This window comes from Meleagris gallopavo, chromosome 11, assembly GCF_000146605.3.
Source record: "Meleagris gallopavo isolate NT-WF06-2002-E0010 breed Aviagen turkey brand Nicholas breeding stock chromosome 11, Turkey_5.1, whole genome shotgun sequence".
NCBI classification, from domain to species: Eukaryota; Metazoa; Chordata; class Aves; order Galliformes; family Phasianidae; genus Meleagris; species Meleagris gallopavo.
Genome location: NC_015021.2, coordinates 11,972,467 through 11,994,399, shown reverse-complemented (window position 1 = coordinate 11,994,399; position 21,933 = coordinate 11,972,467).

Here is a 21,933-nt window from a genome sequence, read left to right as displayed (position 1 = left end):
TTTGCTGCGATTGCCTTTACTCGATGCTAGCAGCCCTGTAAACAATGCAACTGGGAAAAAAAATACCCTCATTACTCATACTTTTCTTTGTACAGTATCTTAAGGAATCAGATGATTTCCTTTGAAAATCAAACTGATGCATCTTGCCTTATTTTTCCCCTCTTCTTTTTTTGAAGTCTGTTTTAAGTCGGGTTGAATTAGAATCAGAGAATCACCAAGTCTAGAAAAGCCCTCCAAGATCATCCAGTCCAACCAACCACCTACCACCAGTATTTCCCCACTAAATCATGTTCCTCAGTACCACATCTACACATTTCTTGAACCCCTCCAGTGGCGGTGTCTCAACCCCCTCCTTAGGCAGGTTGGATTGATTTTGACACAACCTTTATCAGAGGCATAGCAAGTTGAGGGGCATCATCTACTGACCATGAATACCATACTATTACAAAACAGATGATATTCTCGATAATTCAGTGACACTACAGAGTTTAACGTTCAAACATTTGTTGCCAAAATTACTTACAACTAGAAATCCTGGTGGTGACAGTTACATCCCTAAGGGTATTTCACTGTGAATATAAATCTCCAGTTGAAGAGCTGGATATATGACAAGCTATCACTTCATTACTGTGAAAATACAGTTTCTTACCAGTCATTTTAATACAGTACATAAGTTGCAAGGATTTCATCAGCAAGGAAATAGTTGTTCAGCGTGGGTGCATAGCCTCTTTCTGTAAATACTGGAAACAGCAGAGTATTTATATCATCACTTCTTTCCCCTGATGTACTGGGTATGCAATACCAATTCTTTCTAGTTCAGGTCCACTACTTACCTGAGTTTCCTTGGCCCTTCCTGAACCTTGATTAGCAGCAGTGATGCGTTAAAATAGTTCAGCTGCTTAAAAATGGCCAGAGTTATGCTTGTGGACCATTTCAGTTGGATCCTTTCTCTTTCAGAAAGGAGGGGAAGGGAGAATCTAGCATACAGTTCAAGCACATTTGTTCTAGCAGTTAGCTGGTGCAATGAGTTTTAAGCAAGTTCACTGATGTGCATTTCAGGGTGGTGAAAGTTGTTTTCTGTAGCTGCCTGCTGGAATATGGAAAAGGCCAGATTATCAATGAAGCAATTGGTAAAGCAACGGCTGACTTATTTCACATTTCTTTTTCCCCGTGAAAATTAGCTAGTTATGCCTATTGTATGTTTTTAAAAGGAACTGCTTCTCACCTTCCCTTTGCTGGTGACTCATTCAGAGATTGAAATATGGACGCAGAACTTATTCTTCCAGGAGGAGAGAATATTTTCTATTGTTTAACCTTCCCTTTTGACATTTCCCTCTCTAATATAACAGCCTTATTCTGATCTGCATTTTTTCCTTATGCCAGAGTAAATGTTTGCCTTTCATAGCATTATAGAGTCACCAAGGTTGAAAAAGACCTCCATGATCATCCAGTTCCACCATTCATCTACCACCAATATCTCCCCACTAAGCCACGTCCCTTAGTATCATATCTACGTGTTTCTTGAACACCTCCAGGGGTAGTGACACAACCACCTCCATGGGCAGCCTGTTCCAGCTCCATCACCATTTTGGGAGAAGAAATTTGTCCTAATATCCAACCTTATTCATTGGGTTCAACCTTGAGTTGAATCCAACCTTGATTAGTTGGATTAGCATTAGGGAGTAAAAAGTCATTTGAACTACACATTCCTACTGGAAGACTTTAGACTCTGATATACTAAAGACTGAGATGTAAGTAGAGCAATTCTGGTGGACAGCACAGTGGTAAAGCCTTTATGTCATGTGTGCTTGAAAGTAAGGGTCCAATCTCTAAAATCTGAATGCAAATCTTGCATGCAAGCATGCTTTCTGTACTCTTCCCCTAAAAAAACAGGTCCCACAGAGCACTCTGTGTAAGACCTAACCATGTCATTGACATCATTGACAAACTCTAACTGGTGCACCTGGCACTGTGAATACACTCTACTCATTGTAGCATTTTGTCATACAGGATCAAGTGCAGTACTGCAACAGAGGAAAAGAGCCCTCAGGATGCACAGCATGAGAAAGCACCAATTGCTATAGCTTACTCCATAAAGACAGAAAGCAAAACTGAACTATTTAAACCAAGGGTATTCTAAGTTAAACCTGGAAAGCGTTCCGGATATGCTATAATTACAAGCTTAAAAGTAAACGGTCCACTGGAAGTAAAAACTCTGATCATATGGAAGTATTGCATTTGAACCAGCAACTCAGCTCCTGGAATTATGATTGTTTATGTGTACAGCACAGAGTATGGAAGTTTAGCAGGTCTCAAAGAAAAGAATGAAATAATTATGAGGAATTAGAACATCCCACTTTATTAGACTGGACAAAGCATTTTTGGAAGAGATCTAAATCTTTGCTTGAGGCTCCATCTACTCCCTGAACTAATTGTGACTGATCTACCTTTTTCCTTCCACTCTCGCCCTTGTTCACCTTGTTTTGAGCTGTAGCATGCTACTCTTAGCTCTGAATACCTCCTAACATAGAATGAGATAATCTTTGATGCTATCTGGATACTACTACAGACCTAACACAGTTGGCATTCAAATCACATGCCTAAGAGAACAGGCAATGATTCTCTCCTCTAACGTGCAATTCATTTTTAAGAACACTGGTTTGGCTTTCTGCTCGTTTCAGTGGAAACTGAATTCCACTTGTCAAACTTCTCAAAGCTGTACCTTTTAACAACAGCAATGACCTTAAAGAAGAACATTCACAGCACTCACAAGATCAGAGATTCATAGCTCCTACAGTCTGCCAGCACATTCCTAGCCTTGTTCTTCAGATTAGAGGAGTGTGGGATTGTTCAGCTTGGGGAAGGGAAGGCTCCAGAGAGACCTGACTGTGGACTTCCAGTACTTGAAGGGAGCTTACAAACAGGAGGCAGACCAACTTTTTGACATGGTCTGATAGCGACAGGACAAGAGGAAACAGCTTTAAACTAAAGGAGCAGAGATTTAAGTTAAATATTTGGAAAAAATTCTTTACTCAGAGCTCTGGGGCCCCGGCATGGCAGCCCAGAGAAGGGTGGATGCCATGATACCATTACAGTGGTGACCAATATGTAGGTCTGATTGCATACGGCTGTGTAATAATGATATATCACCGTTGTTTTTGAATGTAACAGTCTAAGCTTCCAATTTAGCACTATAAATTACAAAGTGTCTTTGGTTACCAGTAGCATCAAAGCTACACTGAAGAGGAACAGAGCTCTCGAAACAAGAGATGCTGCTGCATGTTTTGAACTCTAATCTGGTTTTGAGGCCAAGGACTCGCTTAAAGCAGTATCTATGAATGGCTGCATTTCAACAAGCCTGTCCTTCAGACATCGCTCGTGTTGCAGATACTGTTTGATACAAGTTCTCACTCTCCCTCTTTAACATCTAAAAGAGAATCCCATCTGATGATGACATGAGGCCTGGAATGTCTCTTCTATCCTAAAGAGGAACCAAAATAAAGAGAAGAAAATAGATACAACTCTAAAACCCAAGGGAAAAAGCCTTCTCTGCAGAATATACAGCTCTTCAGACAAGACACCAGCTAGTCCTTTAATATCTATCGCTTGCAATTCTCTTGCATCTAGTAGACTTTACGAGAGCTGAAGTGCTGGGCTTCTGATTTTTGTGAAGCAAGGTGAGATCCTCAGAAATGCTGAAAGCAGATGGATGTCTTCACAGGTCACTGCAACAACTTCCCTATTTTTAGGAACAGAAACGAAGGATGCTAAGTTGTCTTTGCAGGCAAATACCAAAACTTGGTCGTGGTGGTAGTTTATAGGAAAAGGCTCTCCAAAGAGCACAGACAGAGAATGCTAAAAGCAGACTAAAGCTGGGGAAAGAAAAGCAAATGAAAAGCTTATACACAGATACTAAGGACATGTATTGAATGTTTTGCAGCTGGGAACTATTATCAAATTCCATCAGTCTCAAGTAACGGTCCTGATGTGATTTATAGTAAGTCCCAAAGGTATCATCAGTGGAACTTCAGCCACCTGACAGGTGTTGCTCATGTAAGTAACACTGAAGAAGATAGATAATAAGACACACAGAGACTACATAAATAACACCTGTGCTACCATTCTCTTGGAGCTCCAAAACTTCAGAGTCTGAAGAAACACCAGAAGTATAGGTTATTCAGATTAAAAAGAAGAGGAATTTAGTTATAAAGTCAGAATTGTTGGGAAAGGTGGTAAACAAGAACGTGTGGTTTCTACTTCTAGTTTCTGTTTTCCTTGTACGTACTCTGCCCCATCTAAGATTACATTAAAAAGATATATTTCTACTGTAAGTCTTCTACAAAGCATGGTTGAAACAAACCAGTCCGTCTCTTAGAATGAAGACAGCTCTAACAGAAACCTACATCACAGTTGCAGCAAAGCCCTTTGGGCACACCATGTTGCACGTGACTGTGCTGCTGGGATGGTTGGAGGCATGAGACCATCATAACACCTCAGAGGTAGTCTGTTATGATGGAGTAACACATGCATTACTGTGTTTTCGTACTCAGATGAACCACACAATTATCAAGCTAACACTTCAGTCACCTCTTCTTAGTGAACCTAAGCCATACCATATTGCACAACACTATGCTGACTGGAGCTACTTTGGCTTAATAGTAAATGTTATGAAGTTCTACTTCGACTAAGAAAGTATAATCTGTTCTTACTAGGTATGAGATTTGCAGGTTAAATGGTGCTGTTAATTCTGTTGATGATATTTAGCAGGACCTGCTGAGATAATTTAAGGATTCAGTATCTAAGGAACACATATCCAAAGTTGTTTCTGGAGCAGTGAGACAGCACTTTTGTGCCTTTTTCCCCCCCCTCTTTGAGCACGAATCCATTGGATCCTTTATATCTAGAAAGGGAAGCATCTCCCTGCCATACTTTCCTTTAAATGCGTGCATTCTATGTTCTAATATTTGCAATCAATAAAATATTCCCTTATTTCGTATTAAAAAGACGAATATTTACTCTTCAGATATTTTAAGTCTACTGCAAAACTTATCAGCATAATCAGCAACCGTAAGGGTATCCTCATGGAAAGTGGAGGACTTGGTTTCTCAACAAGAGAAATATTCACTTGCCTTTGACACGTGCAGAAGTTCCCTTTCTTCCATTCACGTCTGACTTGGTGCCACACTCTAAAAGAGAACCTTGATCCTCTTCTTCCCAATGTGCAGTCTAGAAAGGTTTTTAGCTAGTTCAAAAGTTAACAAACAAGGATGTTGACTTAGGGAAGATTTTATCAGCTCTGTCTTAATTGCTAGAAGGAAATAACTAGTGATAAAAATCACGTGCTTTATTAATATATAAATAAATGATGATAGCAGACTTTCTAACTCTAGGAAGTTAGCTGAAAAACAGATTGTCATGGCTGAGTGGCATTTACTTTTCTATCTGTCAATATTTGGAGGATTTTATTACTTTGCAGTGCCAAGTACAAAATGGCTAATGGAAATATTAAAATGGAATTAATCTAACTAACTAAATAAAGCCGGTTCTCAGTGTTATTCCCCCAGAAGTGACTTAATGTGCTTTCCAAAACAAAACTATATGGAAAAATGGGTTATAGTCAAGCTTATATATTGTTCATTTACTTATTGCCTTTCAGAAACTTTCTCTACCAAGCAGAGGAAGGCCACGTTGCTTTATTAAAGCCGCACCTCAAATATTTACCTTTTGAGGTACATGGAAAGAGAAGGTTAAAAATGGCCAGAGGGTTCCCAGCTGCACTACCTCACCAAATGTTCTTCTCTAGGAAAACAGCAATAGTACAGTGGCAATTGATGACCCATGCCAATATCATCACTGTGCTGGAATAAGTCACTGCTGCAAAGCTTTGCCAACCTAACAGTGTTAGCTTAACATGAAAAATACACACCTCAAGGTACCGAGGTGCTAACAAAACTCCAGGTGTCAACGTAAGACCTCTGTCGAAAGAGAACCCTTTAGTCAAGTTAGTTTTGCTGCCTGCAGTGACAGCACAGCTTTGTCATCTGTGGAACAAAAACAGCTTGCATTTCCCATAAGGGACTCCACAGCCAGAGCTGGAAGAGTTGCTGTTCAGAGACATCAATAAAAGGAATATTGCCAGGCAAGAATCATAGAGTGAAATGAATAGTCTCCCTTTGCACTTCCCATGTACCAATTTTTACCTTTATACATTGGCTTCTATCTTTTGAAAGAGCAATTTATTGAGTTACCTGCAATGAAGTGGAAATATATTCATTTAGGCAAAGAAACAAAGCTCTGAAAGCACTACAATAACTGATTACAGGAAGGAGAGAGGCTAACTGAAGAATCAGCAAGGAACCAGAAACTGTAAATCCCCAAACAAAATCTCATCTTCAGAGAAGAAACCACTCCAGCCAGAAGAACCGAGGGAGGGGTGGAAGGTACAGAGACAGGCACGTCAGGTTTCTGCATTAAGTGTCCCATTCCACACACACAGCATGGATGTGCAGACCCTGCAGTTGTTAACAGCAAAGCTCTCCGGTTGCTGTTATCACACATGCTTGAGTAGTTTGCAAGGGGAGAAGAGGGAGAAACAAGACAAGCAAGTGTGCTCAGACAGTGAACGTGATATGAACATCTTCTCCTTTTGTACTTATCAACATACAGAGCAGGCGTTTTACAAATATATGAAGAGAAAAGAGAGCAGGAAGACAGAATGACCTTGGTTTTAGTTCACTCATCTTGCTCTTGCATTGCTTTATCCATACAGACTGTTAATTCCAACTGCACTGCCACTTTTGACTTCTAGATTCTATATTAAAAACGTGTCAGCTTTCTCGTTAGGCACTCAGACTCAGTTTGAGCAAAAGCACACCATGAATGAGCAAATCTCTGCAAATCATTCCAGGATACCAACAGTCTTGCATTCCTGTTTCCATTCCAAAGGCTATATGTATTCATATTTGCTTCTTCATTGCAATCTTTTAAGACACCACTATCAATATCAGCATCTCAAAGTCTTCATTATCACTGCAGTGAGCCTCCTTCAACTCTGCAGGCACAATGGTTGTCCACAAGCAATGGATGCCATTCATCTCTTTCTAATTTAACACAGAGAACAATATCTGAGTTGCTGGAAGGGATGTAGTTGAGACTGAAGGCAGTGTATGCGAGCCACTCCTCAATTTCTGGGTTCTTCTCCCATTTTTCTTCTTATTTATTTATTTATTTATTTTTTTTCCAAGTGCTTTAAAGATCAAGAGGATAACCAGGAGCTGTAACACCACACCACAGTAAAGGGCAGGAGTTCACTGGGCTGTGTTCCACATCCAAGTGGTGGTGGTGCTGGAACAGGAAAACACAGACTTTAATGCAATTTGTAATTTGCTTTCACCCGGTTAAATAATGTTATTCACATTTCAAAAGATAGGAATACAGACACAGATTAAGAAGGATTTTGCCAAGGTCTTTTGTCACTCATTGATAAAATTACTGTTACAAAAAGGTGCAGCTTTTCCTCATTTGCTGATTACAGAGCTGTGTTTCTTCCTGCCATCACTCTTCCCTTGGAATATTCCCTGAGCACCAGGCCAACTGGCAAATTTGCTGGACTGCTTAATTAAAAGAGAACATGTTTTCCTCTGCAGGCAGTACATTTTGCCATAGATGACAATGAGGCAAGGTCAGTCATCTTAGTGCTTCACAGGGAAATAATGCCAATCTATATGGATTTCAACCCATGGCAAACATCTGTGGTTCTTTAAGGACCACAGCATGAATGGATTGTCAACTTAACTACAGAAAAAGAGTTGCAGAACTTGAGTGCAAGAAGCCAGTGTATCCAAGAAGCTCATCCGTATCCAAAAACCTGAATCTTCTGATGTGAATTTACAGTATATAAAGAGTAATAGGATAACACGATCCTTAGTCTAATTCTGCTTTACAATTGCATGCAAAATTATGCAAGTTCATAGAAAAAGTAACAGTTATAACCATCAACATTTTCCTCTTTAAATCTCATTGTTAACAGCACAGCAGTAGTCGGATAATCTGTTAGGGCAGAACTTAACACAGCAGTCTTCATTCCAGCATTGTTTTTTCTACCTTGAATTGGTATGCAAAAGATTTCACACCCGCCCCATCCAACAGATTCAAGATTCAAGACCACACATCACAGCTTCTCAGAGGTTAAGCAAATACACTTGACCTCCTAATGAAATGCAATGGCTGATGTTAGCTTTTGTCACCACCCTCCTGGCAGCATCAGCTCCTCCTGTCAGTCACTCTTCAGGGACAGTTGGCTGGTTGACTTAAAAGGTCACCTCCAGAAGTACGCATGGGTCTCCAGGATTAAAGCCTTGAAAGCAGGCCCCTACATCTAGGGGATTAGACTGACACATTATGTAGCACTATGTTTCTGGCAATGACTACTATCTGTTATCAATTAATCAATCAATTGCCATCATATGGTCACTGTAAGAGACAATGAGCTCAAGCAAGTTAACACACTTGTGATTTCTTTCTTGCAACTGCAGACTGCTCCACATTAAGGCTACAGTAAGGAACTAGATGATCTTGAAAGTCCCTTCCAACCCCAAACCATCCTACGATGCTATGATTTATATACTGGGTGTGGTTTTGTACTCAGGAATGATTTTCCCCACAAACAGATGGAAAATTCTGACGGTACCTATAGCAATTCAAGAAACAACAGTTTTCCCTACAGATTCCTGGGCTGTAATCAACTTGTTCATTATGAATGCTGTGATCTTGCAGAGTAAAGTATGAATCTTTGTGCTGGGGCACATCTTAGGTAAATGAAAGTGTAGTTGTGTGTGAACTATCTACCTCCATAGCAAAAAGATATTCAAGTCCTCCTATGGACTGGAAGGTTGTTCTTTATTTTGTCACATTGCAGCCAAAGGAGCTGAAGAAGCTCTCAAGTCTGAATTTCCTGTAGGCCAGGTCAAGGTTATAATTTTTTTTGCAGAAAGGACCATGAGATCTTTGTTAAGTGTCCCACGGAGTATGTTCTCATTTCAATGAGACAGCACCAATTTTGCCTTTTTTAAAAAAAAAAAGCTAAACAGTCCACATTCAATGGCGGATCTTCATACTGATCCACTTCACTTAAGAAAACTCTGATGCTAAAATAACCTTGTTACACATCAGCATAATTTGCCAAACAAAATAAATGTCAAAGGTAAGATGGTGAATTTGCCCCAGGGATTCAGAAGATGAGCTGTACCTTGGAAGCCCACAGTGCTGTGGTAGCCTATGGACAACATGTTTTCTCCTCCAGCAAGAGCTCCAAGGATTTTCTTCGCTCAATTAATTTTTTAATTAATGTGGATACCATCAAGGTGGTTTTACAGTATTCTTGTTTCCCAGGCATTTGTCTCTGTGCAGCTCATCACCTGGCACACTTTCTCAAGCTTGTTGTTAAGAAACTTCAGGTCTTCCTCCCTTCTTCTCATCGGCATGGAGATATACTGACAGCAGCTCATTGCCATTCCCATGAGCTTTTCTGATTGCCTCAAGTGCAGCTTTTGCACTCCCATTAACAAGCCATCCTTATTCCTCCTCTTGCTTTGCCATTAAATCCAGGATCTTATCACCTCCTTGTTTACCTGGCCCTTCCATGACAGCTCTAATACTGCTGCAGTTGTTCCTGACAGAGTGAAGAGGGTGGAAAGTGGTGCTCTTGAAAACATAGCAATTTTGTTTTCTGTCCACAAGTTGCATATAGTACCATTGCACTGCTCCTTTTTCTTATTACAGTGCCATAAAACTTTTTATTTGACACTTCTGTAGGGTTATCAATCCAGCCAGGAAAATGGGAAACGAACTTCACCTTCCAACCATGCAAACATTCTGATGCTTTGGGAAGAAGATGAGGAAGCAATGAGCTGATGGCCATTAGAAGGCCAGCACAGCAGTAAGTGGGATTACCTGACAGTATCTGAAGCTGATGCAGTGCTGTGAGATGTTCTAATGGCTCAGGCACCAGCATCAGATTATTTCAGGCTGCAAAAATGGAATCCCCTATCACAAAAATCTCTGCAGCTTTCTGCAAACTCATAAGAAATTGAGCAGTGACTTGGGTTCAAAAGATTGGCCGAAGGATCTTTGCCTTATAAGAGAATTTTAAAGAGTAGCTGAAAACATTTTCACATTTTATAATGGTATCCCATCTTAACATTCCAAAAACAGATGAAAAAAAAAAAATCACAATTAGTAAACCTGCTTCTGCACTAATGCTAGGATACTTCAAGAGAGGAACAGTGGTGATGAGTACCTTGAGGTGCAGTTTTACAGTAACTAAGTTTGGACACAGCCACCAGCATTTATTGAGGTGCTTCAGCTACCCCTTTTACCCTAAGAAAAGTGATGTTTTCTAAAGCCAGAAAACTGACAAGGGCACATGGGAGAAGCACAGACAAATAGCAGAGTAGTAAATAGTGCAACATGTGCAGACCTGGAGGAACTGCAGATAAACAAGCAGAAAGTTGCAACACTGGATCTGCGATGACAAATACTGCAATACTTAAACCAGAAGAAGTCATCAGCTATGCTGAGTCAAAGTGTATGCGTTCACAAATCAGCAACTAGCAACTAAGGCTGTCTTAGTTGTACTAAAAAAAAAATAAACATCACATCAAGAAAATTGCTTCAAACAGTGGCACTGCAAATATGTATCACAAGTTGTTTCAGCCTCTAACAGCTTTACCTTGATACACACAAGCAAAGGCTAGCTGCCACAGGCAAATAAGTTATCATCAGTTGTGTGCACATGCAAGATTATTTCAGTGAAAGCAAAATATAATCCATGATTCAATACCAATATAAGACATTAAAAAGTACCCAGATTATAAAAGCTGTGGGAACAGTCTCTAAGGACACTAGACAAACTGTTTATACATATTTATTTTTCAGACTACGTGTCTTTTCTAAAGCAACTTGCAATCAAGTTCTGCACTGCGATATGTGAGGGTTTTATTTGTCCTGGCACAGTCGTGTAGTAGAACAGTTGTAGTTGTTGTGTTGGCTTTCCTATTCCTCAGGCTGAGAAACAGATCACTGCTCTTCAGTTTTGTAGTAAGTAGTAGAAGGCCGAGGACTCTGTTACTGCAAAACTGACACATCAATTATTTGGGAGAGGTGCTTGCTTATCTCATCAGCTATCTTGTGTACTAATTAAATTGATGGATTATAAGATAGGGAGAAATCTTCAAAGCTGTTTAAGGAATGCCGGAATCAAATGCAAACAGCTTGATGGTTAACAGGATACAATTAAAGGCACAAGTAATATGTTACAATACTGCCCATGGGTTATCAGAGAGCTTTACCCTCCCCCAAAACAGGTGTACTAATGGAAGTACATTAAGGAACACTTCAGCACTTAACTTCAGTCTGCAGTTAGCTAATTCTTTGGGGAAGTCTGTTTTTTAACATTTGTTTACTGTATTTTAGCTTGACAAGATTGCAGCTGAGTGTTACTTGCATGTGGAATCATATATATTATACTACACATGACTTCGTATGTAGACAGCAGTAATTCTCTCCAGTATTGCATCATAAAAATTTTAAAGTATGATTTAGCTTAAAAAGAAAAACCCTACCTAAAAATGTTATTTCTATTCAAGCATACATACAGTTTGATACCATGGTGATAAAACACAAAAATATTTATTAATACCAGAACCTTATTTGAAGTGTCTAGAAGACTAAAGACCTGTGAATTATGGCAAGATGCAACTAATGTGACAACTTCATTTTTATAACTGAATTTACATTTGGAGGCTACACATAGAGCTTAGCTGCGATAAAAACCTCTCAAGTTTTTACTGAGCTCCAGAGTATAAAGCCATCAGAATTTCATGCTGGCCACAATTAAATTGAATGGGACGCCATGCTTCCTTCCATCCCTACCCTACAGTTCAATACCTCAGGTTCTGGGAGGCTTAATGACACCATTTAGCATTCAGTCCTTAACTTCAATCTTGTTTAGTCATAGCAAGCAGAAATAAAAAAATTCAAGTTCTTCTGCAAGAAAGACTTCTCAAATCAGGACTTTTTTTTCATGAAGTCTACAGTATCAAGGGCTAGCTACCATATTTGTATTGTTGGAAAGAAGTTAGATCAATATACAGAAAACTTGAGCTTTAGACTTACTGAACAGTTTTGAATTTGCTCACCATGTTATCTCATTTCAAAAAGTCATTTACTCCTGTCTACAGGATGATGATTTAATACACAGCAAAAGGCTTTTGCTGCTCCTGTCCGACTCTGTTTCTGTAACGTGCCAATGAAATGCCATCCTGAATGGCAGTGTCTAAGGGCAACAGAACAGAATGAATAAAAGATTCAAGGGATCCAGTCAAGATTTTAGATTCATCATTTCAAAGTCAAGTAATTACAAGAAGTATTTTAATCCTTCCCTCTCAATCCCACCCAAAAAAAATCCAGAGCATGATTTGATATTATTCAGTTAATTCTTGGCAGAAGAAAAATTTTGCCTAAGATCAACTTCCTGGCAGCCCACCACAGAAGCTGCTCCTTGCAGATACGACCTTATGATGGAAAGGGCGCACAAGCCAGCTCCTCTTTCCATACTCTCCGCTAGGAACAGGATATTGTCATTCTGCACATCCCTCACCAAGCTCAGTCCCACCTCTGCCTTGCCTTTGCTATCTCATAATGTCTGTACAGATGGTATCCCTGTATTATTTCTAGGCCATGCAACCCTACTCCCACTCTGTGCATTTTTCATCTTACCCCTCAGTTTGACCAGCAGGTCTTTGCTCAGCCACACCACTTTCCTGCCTCCCCTGCAGGACTTCTTGCACTGGGAGATCAACATATTCTGGGAATGCATTGAAAATAATCTCTTCACTAGTACCTTGTTAACATTTGGAGTCGTACTGAGAAACGTATCAGCTCAGAAATGCTACAAGACACAGATTACAACTGAAAACAAAAATCTGCTCGTCTATCATGCTTTTGTTGTATGTCCTCTTCAAAGCAAAACTAGGCAACAGACTTAGCTGCTAACAAATATGCATAGACTAGAAGTTGCAGTGGTGTTAGTAATTACGTACAATGAAACTGAACACTAGTTTAGATAGTCTAGTCAGTGCTGGCAATGGACTTGGAGTCACTTAGTCTCCGGAATGGATTTAAGCCAAGCACACAGTGGTATTCAGCAGCTTAGTCTGATTTCTCCAACCTTGTTTCTGAACAATGGCAGCACTCCATTTTTTATGAGATGAGGAAAAGAAAGTGACATAAAGGCTGCTAAATTGGCTTCTTCTATCATTTGGAGGAAATATAAAGATATGATTACTGTTAATGGGTTTAAGGTTTAACAAGTCCATACCTGTTAAAAAAAACAAAACACATCCATCTAAAATATTCTTAATCAAATCAACACAGAATCTCCCTGTATCTGATCACAGTTCCAGAAATTTGATATATTTTGGAGTTTTTTCTTAGACAAAAAAAATGTTGCAGGGTAGGCTTTTCACTACAATAATTCTCAAAGCAAGGTGACAAAGCCTTTATGTTCCTTGACTTAGGAACGCTGATTTTATTCACATTCATGAGGAATACTAGCGCCTGGCCAAATAAGAATGCTCCTAGCTGAAAATCACCTTCAATTTCACAGCATACAGGAGCAGAAGCTGTTATGGAGAGGCACAGAGAGCAGCTTCCCAATTCCTGACCTGACAACGACCTCTGAAATCGCTCCCAGTGCCTCTCTCAGGAAACGCAATTCACACAAAATGGGAAGAGTCAGAGCAGGGCAGTGCTGACACGGGTCCCAAGCAGGCACCTTCCTCCCTGCTCAGGATTCTGAGCAATTTCATAGCTCACAGATCACTGCTGGGGTTTGGCACTCAAACACATCAGGAAAAAAGGAGATGGCAAGCAGGAAACAAAGCAGAACTACTTATGGTAGTCAGAAAATTGCTTAACGTTAACAGACAGTGGTTTTCCCTTCTTCCTTTGGTAAGGAAAAACATTTATCCAAAATTCCATCTAGAGGTGTCTTGTTTCTTTTGACCACTAATGCAAGAAACTCTTCCCTTAAAAGCTGAATTTATCTTTGGAAGCCTTCCTCACATTCTCTAACAGAAAGTCTCACGCTGCTCGAACCACAATTTCAACTAAAGGAAAAAACGAAAAAAACCAAACTATTCCAGGCAGCATTAACATAGGTTGAATATTAGGAAACATTTCTGCTCTAAAGGAGCAGTCAGGCACAGGCACAGGCTGCCCATGGAGGTGGTTATGTCACCACCCCAGGAGGTGATCAAGAGACACGTAGATGTGGTACTAAGGGACATAACTTAGTGGGGAAATACTGGTGGTAGATGAATGGTTGGACTGGATGATCTTGGAGGTCTTTTCCAACCGTGGTGATTCTAGGAACATAATCACAAAAGCCATAGAAGTTATTCCATTTACACAGGAAAAAAAAAGATCTCAAGTATTCCATCCACTTCAGGATATTGCTTAAGAAAAATGTTATGAGGACTTTTCCTGCATTGGAAATTTCAACAATCACTTTTATGAACGTCCAAGTAATGGTTTTCTACAATTTCAGATGAACACTTAAGAAACTGGCTTTAATTTTTAGTGATCTGGATTCTATATTGTGAAGAAGTCTACAATTCCATGCCAAGACCATACTTACATGCACATTATCATTATTTTCCTAAGAAACTACTTAGCATTGACCCCAAGGTGAATATATACAGTCATGTAGATACTGAGTAACAGTAGATCCAGTAATGCAAGAGACCTTGATTTTGTTTCCTTGTTCCTGCTTACCCAAGCTATCTGAATCCTTAGGGAAAAATAAAATACTCACATCCCATTGCCTAAGTGCTTCCTTTTAATTATTTTCCATCAGAACTTTCCAAAGAAGGTTTTATTTCAAGAGAGGCTGTGTTACCAAGGTGGAATAAAGTTTAATGGTTTCTTGATAGGTTTTCTTAATCAGTATTCTCATTTCAGTAACTTTTACAGTCTACACAGAGTTCCATATTGCAATAAACCACTCTTCATCATTTTTTTTTTTAAAGATATGGAATTAAGGATTAGCCAGTAAATATTACTGCCACCAGACATCCGAGTGCCACATGACTCTTTTGGGAAGAAAGTTGGGGATTTTTTTGGTAGTCTTTTCCCTCAGTAGCACTCAGCATACTTTAACCCACGTTGGGCACTTGCACTGCATTACTCACCTGCTGCATTCTGTACACAAGATTGATCTGCCATTGTTTGCAGAAGAATATATATATATAGATATAATTGTATATGATATAATTTTTTGAGTTGGAAGGGATGCTTGAAGATCACCTTGCTCAACTCCCCTGCAACGAACAGGAGCACCACAGGTCCATCTGGTGCTTAGAATCCCATCCAGCCTGACCTTGATTGTCTCCAAGAACAGGGCTTCCCTCACCTCCAGACTGCAACCTGCCAGTGCAACCATCCTTATTGCAAAAACTTCCTTATATCCAGTCTGAATCTCCCCTCTTTCAGCTTGAAACCATTTCCTCTTGTCCTATCTCAACAGACCCTGCTAAAGAGTCTGTCCCCAGCTTTCCATTAGATGCTGACCTCAGCTCTCCCCACAGCCCTCTCCCCTCCATGCTGCACAGCCCAGCCCTCAGCCTGTCCTTGCAGGGAGGCGTTCCATTCCTTTGATCACTCCAGTGGCCCTCCTCTGGACCCTCTCTAAAAATCCATACCAATATCAGATGTACCATTCTTGCTTTCTCAGGCTTCAGCACTGCATTAGGGAACACATTCACCCAGTTCCCATTGGCAGTACCCCATCAGAAAGACAGGAAGCAGGCTTGGTTTGTGGCTCAAGAAAACATCAGCAAATGAAGTCCTTATTAAAACATCAGGTATATTTTTGTGCTTTCTGCTCAAATTTATAGGTTACTTTATCATTAAACAGTGCCTAGTGTTAGGAAGCAAGAGAACGAGTAAGAAGATACAAGTATGAGCAATTAATCTCCAAATTAGAAAAACTGGATCAAAAAAAAAGCCATCATGTGCAGCACACACTGCATTGCTACAAGATACATTTATTTGCAGCTGTGGTTATGAAAGGAAAACGGTATTTTAAAAACCATTTATTTTTTCTGATTACTGGTGTTTAAGGCTGTATTTGATCTGCACATTCTGAAAAATATGTTGATTTACTGAAATTCAATATTGCTAATCAGATATAACAAAGTGACCTGTGCAAAAAAATAAAGCTTGGAATCTTCCTCTGATATTGAGTAATGGTAACCTGTGATATTTACCTTCAAAGTGCACTTTGGCATTTCTCACACACTTGGCAATACAGGATCAGGCAAAGAGATAGCAGATTCATTAAAGAGTTATTAAAACTGCAAGTATTCACATTCAAGACAAGGACAGCACAGTTATCCCAATCTTACAGCATTTATCCAGTTTAACGTAAGAAGAAATACAGTTTATCAGCCACACAAAGGCAGCTCTCCTGCTCCCAGAACTGCAGTAAGCTGTAATAAGGCCCAGGGCTCTCATTGCCTACATGTTGTCTGCCATTAACCTTCTGCCCAGACTGCGGCAAAAATTACTTGTGTATTAAACCAAACCCACAATAATAAACACTGTAGCTCAAGCATTAAGATCATGTAATTTTAATTAGAGCTAATTCTTTACTGACAGATCTATTGCACAGCTGCAAAGTATATAAGATACTGACTACAGCATCCTGAGTTTCCAGGTGACAGAGTAAGCATTCCTCAATTATGTAAGAGGCACTTAGAATTAATTTGCTCAAGGCTTTGCAGTACAGAGCTCTTCCTTGGAAGTTTTACTGGGACTTGAAACAGTACAGCTGAAGTTTTCTAGCTGTTTTTTTTCCCCCCACCATGACTGGTTTTAGTAATCCATGCAGCCAGAGTTATTTTTAAAATCACGTTGATCCATTTAGGACCAAGCTGATATCATGCTTCTTTGATGTCCTGTCCTTAACTGTTTTCCCAAGAGGGTCTAGACCCTCATTGTGCCAGAGACCAAAAACAATCTTCCCTTTCACATAAATGTAAATTTTCACCTTTTGTACAGTCTGCAGTCAAGGGTCAGGAATTTCACTTCCCTACGTGGCATCGCTCTGACATTTCAGGGCCAGCTGAGCTCAGTTGAGTCCAGTCTGACAGGGTATAAGCCTTCCCTATATTTACTGAAAGGCCTGCCATTTTTAAATGCAACACACGAGGTTCATGTGCTGAATCTCAGCACATGACAGATTTTAAAACACCATTCAGTTGCTTGTAGCTTGTAATCTGCAGGGCTAAGTACCTTCTTATGGAGAACTAGGAAGAGTCACAGCTCCCCAGCAAGAGGTTCTACACTGCACCCCACCAAAAGATTTGGGAAACTATGTGATCCACCATGATCTAAAATGTTCCTCCACATGGGAAAGTGCCATCATGAATATTTTTGCAAATAAGTTCAGCAGTACTAAATTACAGGAAAGAAAATTAAACTTAAGTTATTGTCTCTTATAACCCAAGCCCATCCTACTGAAGTGGGGGTAAGTCGCACTATCTCAGCATCCAGTTGACATCAGCTATAGTAGATGCAAAGGCAAACGGGATCTCCAGAAGCTTCCTAAGAGAAGGTATGTATCTTTCATGTGAGGTATGCACCACTAATATATTCTCACATTTTCAGTTTGTTCTTAAGCTTTCTGACTTACCCCAAATTACTGGTAAACCCTTTACACTGAACAGTCAGTGGGAGTCTGCATGGAGTTGCCACTCCTAATGCATAGAGCCTTGAAAGATAAGCTTTCTTTATGGAGTTGCAGCCTTTAAAAGTTATACTTTTGTTAAAAGTGTCCCCAGAGTCAAGACCTGCCGGGGGGGACCCAGCTCTCTGCCAAAGCTACTCCAAGTTCTACTGGCTGGGTGAAACAGGAGGTAGACAACAGAACACAAATTTCTGCACAGGTATATTCAGCACAAGAGCACAGATTTCTCAAATGATCTGACCACAAATATGTTCAGAATGTACTAAGACTGCACAAGTCACCCAGCTTCTAAAGAGTTGGAGATGTACGGTTTTGACTAAACATAAGTTAGAAAACCTTTCTTGGATCTCCTTCCTTTAATGCTATTTCAGTAAGAAGATACTTTGAGAAAGGAAGAGATTGGAAAAGTCATCTCGTAGCACAACAGTAAGTTGAAATATGAAACAAATGCTATTCTTTTCCCTTTTCTCAAGCACAGGTAGACAGCAAATGTAGTTACTTCATTGCACAGCAATACTTGGTATCATTCTTCGCTTAAAAAAGAAGAAAGATCTTATTTCACAGTCACCTGGGAGAGACAGATGCAAGCACCTGGTCATTATACTGGAATCTGCACATAAAGCTTATCTTTCAATACTTCTAGGCAAATAAAAAGCCAGCTAAAACAGAACACTTCATAGCACAGATAAGATACCATATCAACAATACGTAACAGAGGGGAAAGAGCCATACAATTATTCTTTTTTTTTTTGTTTCCTTTTTGTTCCACATAAGGGCTTCTAGTGATTTATTTTTTGCTCTGATCAGGGAAGCCCCTCAGAAGTCCTCATTCTGTCCAAGTGGCTCCTCAGCCAACTTCTCCAAAACCATGAGTTAATGTAGGTATATGGTATTTTCCTAATTGCTTTACAAGTATCTTCAGCACTATGATTTCACAATACTTCTGGAAAGCCTTCTAGCAGCATCATTCATTTTGCATGGAATTAACACAAGTTTTCTAAAGCTTTCTGATTACTCATGTACCTCATTTTAAGAGTTACAGAGAAAGCTTCACAGTTAGGTGTATCAAGCCTTGGCACAACAACCAGGGATTAAAAAAAAACAACAAAAAAACAAACAGCCTGCAGCTGTGCCCCACCTTTTCTACTTAGCAGATCATTCCTTGCATTCCCAGAAGCTATGCCAAGCAGGGGCAAGCACACATGCTTACACTCACCAGCTATGCTCCAGTAGCCACGCAAAGGAAGCAGCACAACCCAGTGCTGCTACACAGGCAGTACCATCCTCTGGATACACACTTCTGCAATACATAGAATAGCAGTAGATTATAGTACTAAAGTATCTTGACTTGTACACTGTTTAATCTCTTGGATTTTAAGCAGTAATCTACTAAGATTTTATAGAGACAGAATACATGTTTGGCTTGGTTGATGTGTGCCAGTCCATCCTGATTTTTCTCATTCAGGAAAAAAAAAATCTATTGAAGATTGATCAAAAGAGGTGGATACTGTAGCAGATGAAGTTTATGTGAATTGCTCACCACCAGCCCTGACTTTTAGCTGCCTGCAGTTTGATTGAAACACCCCCAGCTGTGTCCAAATGCAGCTCTCAGATATGAGAAGATGATGTTCCTCCCTTCAAAGCAGTGACTTGAATAAGCTTTCTAAAATACCTTTCAGGCTGTCAGCAGACCTTATAGCTGTCATCTATCTCATAGCTGTATTGTTGACATGCTGTCAGCTGGAGTAAGTGCATTCATCTTACTTACTAACTTCTGAAAGCCCGTGGTCTGCCTTTCCAAAACAGATTGAGAAAATTCAATTAAAAATTAACTTCACAACAGAACCTACAGGACACGCTGACATGCTCCCTACTGCCACGAGCAATAGCCACTGTGTTTCAAGTTTACCTTCAGCAGAGACTGTACTCTTGCAATTTCACTGAACTGTAGTGGGAAATAGAAGCCCTGTGCAACAGGCTGGAGATGCCACAACCAAGCCCATATATTTTGTTGTTAACATTTTACTTTGAAAGTCTGAGGTAGGTATTATTATTATTTTTTTTTTTATTTGCTTAAAGTCAATCTACTATCTAAGAGTTTTTCTAGCTATCTTCCTTATGGCCCTGTAGTTGGGTACATGCGAGTGAAGGTTGAAACATTAAAAGGCAGTCCTCTCTGAGAAGTTAGAATCCCAATTCTCAAACTCTTAAAGTATTTATAGAATATCGACTTCAGTGCTAATAGGAAGATTTCCATGACCTTGCTCTTGTCAGCATGCTATTTAGAAAGAGAAGCCTGATTTGCAAAGTGTCAGATAAACACAGCTGTGCACATGTGCTCACTTGATTGCAGACTGCATGCACAGCTTTGTTTACATGGGCCAAATCAGCCTGAAATTGCACTTGCAATCCTGTACCTCACCAAGTCAGAGGCTTTGCCATCTGCTGGCTGAAACCTGCCATCGTGGACACAATTAGCTGACTTTTGATACTAGAATAAACATACTTCTCTTGGGCTGATGTTACCTAAATGGCTTCTAACAGATGTAAGAGCCATCAGTTAAACTGAAACAGAAATCTAGAAAAGGTGATACTACAGAAGGTTTTTCTGTTGTCTTACTGAGAGTTGGTCCTATTTGTTTAGCAGCAAGTCTATTGCTGTTTTTAGCCCTGCTCCCCTTCCAGAAAGAATCTGCCCTGTGCCATAGAAGCAGCTCAATTGTAAACAGATTGCCTTACTAAGTTCTCACTCTGCAGAACCTACCTGAAATTGAACCTGTTGTAGCAAGCTACTCCTCACAGACTTCACATGCAGTCAAAACTCACACCAGCTTAGCTCTCTCTACAGTGTATTTTGAAGCATGCAATAAGGTTTGGAGCCAAGCAGTAATCATACAGCACAACAGACTGCATTGTAACACATGCAAGCTCAGATCTACACTAGAAGCAGACTGCTCTTTCATTACTTAAAAATGGAGTTCAGGAGTTTGTACAGAATGATGTTTCCCAGCACAGGTGAATTCCAGAGAAGAACACAGCAAGTTCTCCATGGGACTTGTTACTACTCAACCCAAATGAGCAAGGGATTCTTTGCAAAACATTTTGTGTACCCCTCTGCTTTCTCCCTAGAATAGTAACATAGCTGAGTAACTCAGTTTTATAAACATGGTCCTTGTAGTTTTTCTCTACCTATTGCACTTCCAGATGTCAGCAGGGAGCTAGAACCTTTTTCTTGATTTGATTTTGGTATGATGTTCTACTCTAGAAAAACTACAGCTGTTTTATTCTTTGTAATCTGACTTTAAAAATCAATACAAATCAGAGATGTGAAGTTTAGGAAGTGCTACTACCTGCTATTCTGATTGCAATAACTTTCAGTTAAAAATATATACTGCTCTGAGTCAGAGGCTTAAGTAGCATTAAGATCTGGACTTTGATGTCAAATTTCTTTTTTTATGGCTAAGATTGATTGGTTCCAAGAAAAAAAAGGGAGGATTAATTGTACTCTGGAAGGTACTTCCGTTCCTCCAGAAAAGGAGACAGCAGCAGGTATAGCCTAAAAGTAACACAGGATTGCTCTTGGCCAAAGCTGCCAAGCAGGTTAAGACCCAGCACAGAGAAAGGACCGTTCAGCCAACTGCTGTGCCCACCTGCCTGGCAGCAAACCTGCACTCAGTGTGCACACAGAATGGATCCTTCCTTCCACAGAAGAAGAAACCTCTGGATATTTAATCTTTATTTTGCATCATGCCCTAGCTTTAGTAATTTCTGTATGGTGGCTCAGCGAGCTCCACCACCTGGAAGTAACAGCAAGAACCTTGTATGCATTGACAGAAACAGATGCTTCAGGGTGCAGGATACTACTAAAGGTTCCTTTGTTTTTATCCTCCCCAAACTATTTACTTTGGTGAGCAGCTGAAGGATTACAGCTGCAGGGCAGTAGGGAGACTCAAAGGTTAGCAGAAAGGAAGAAAGGTCTTACATGGGAGAAAAAGCTACCGAGCTGGGCAAGTGATCTCAGCAGGTCAAGGAAAGTATTGACCTTCTCTTCAAATTCCAGAGATATGAGGAATCTGAGAAAAAGTTTGGTGGGTTTTGTTTGTTTTCAATGAGTTAAGATAAAG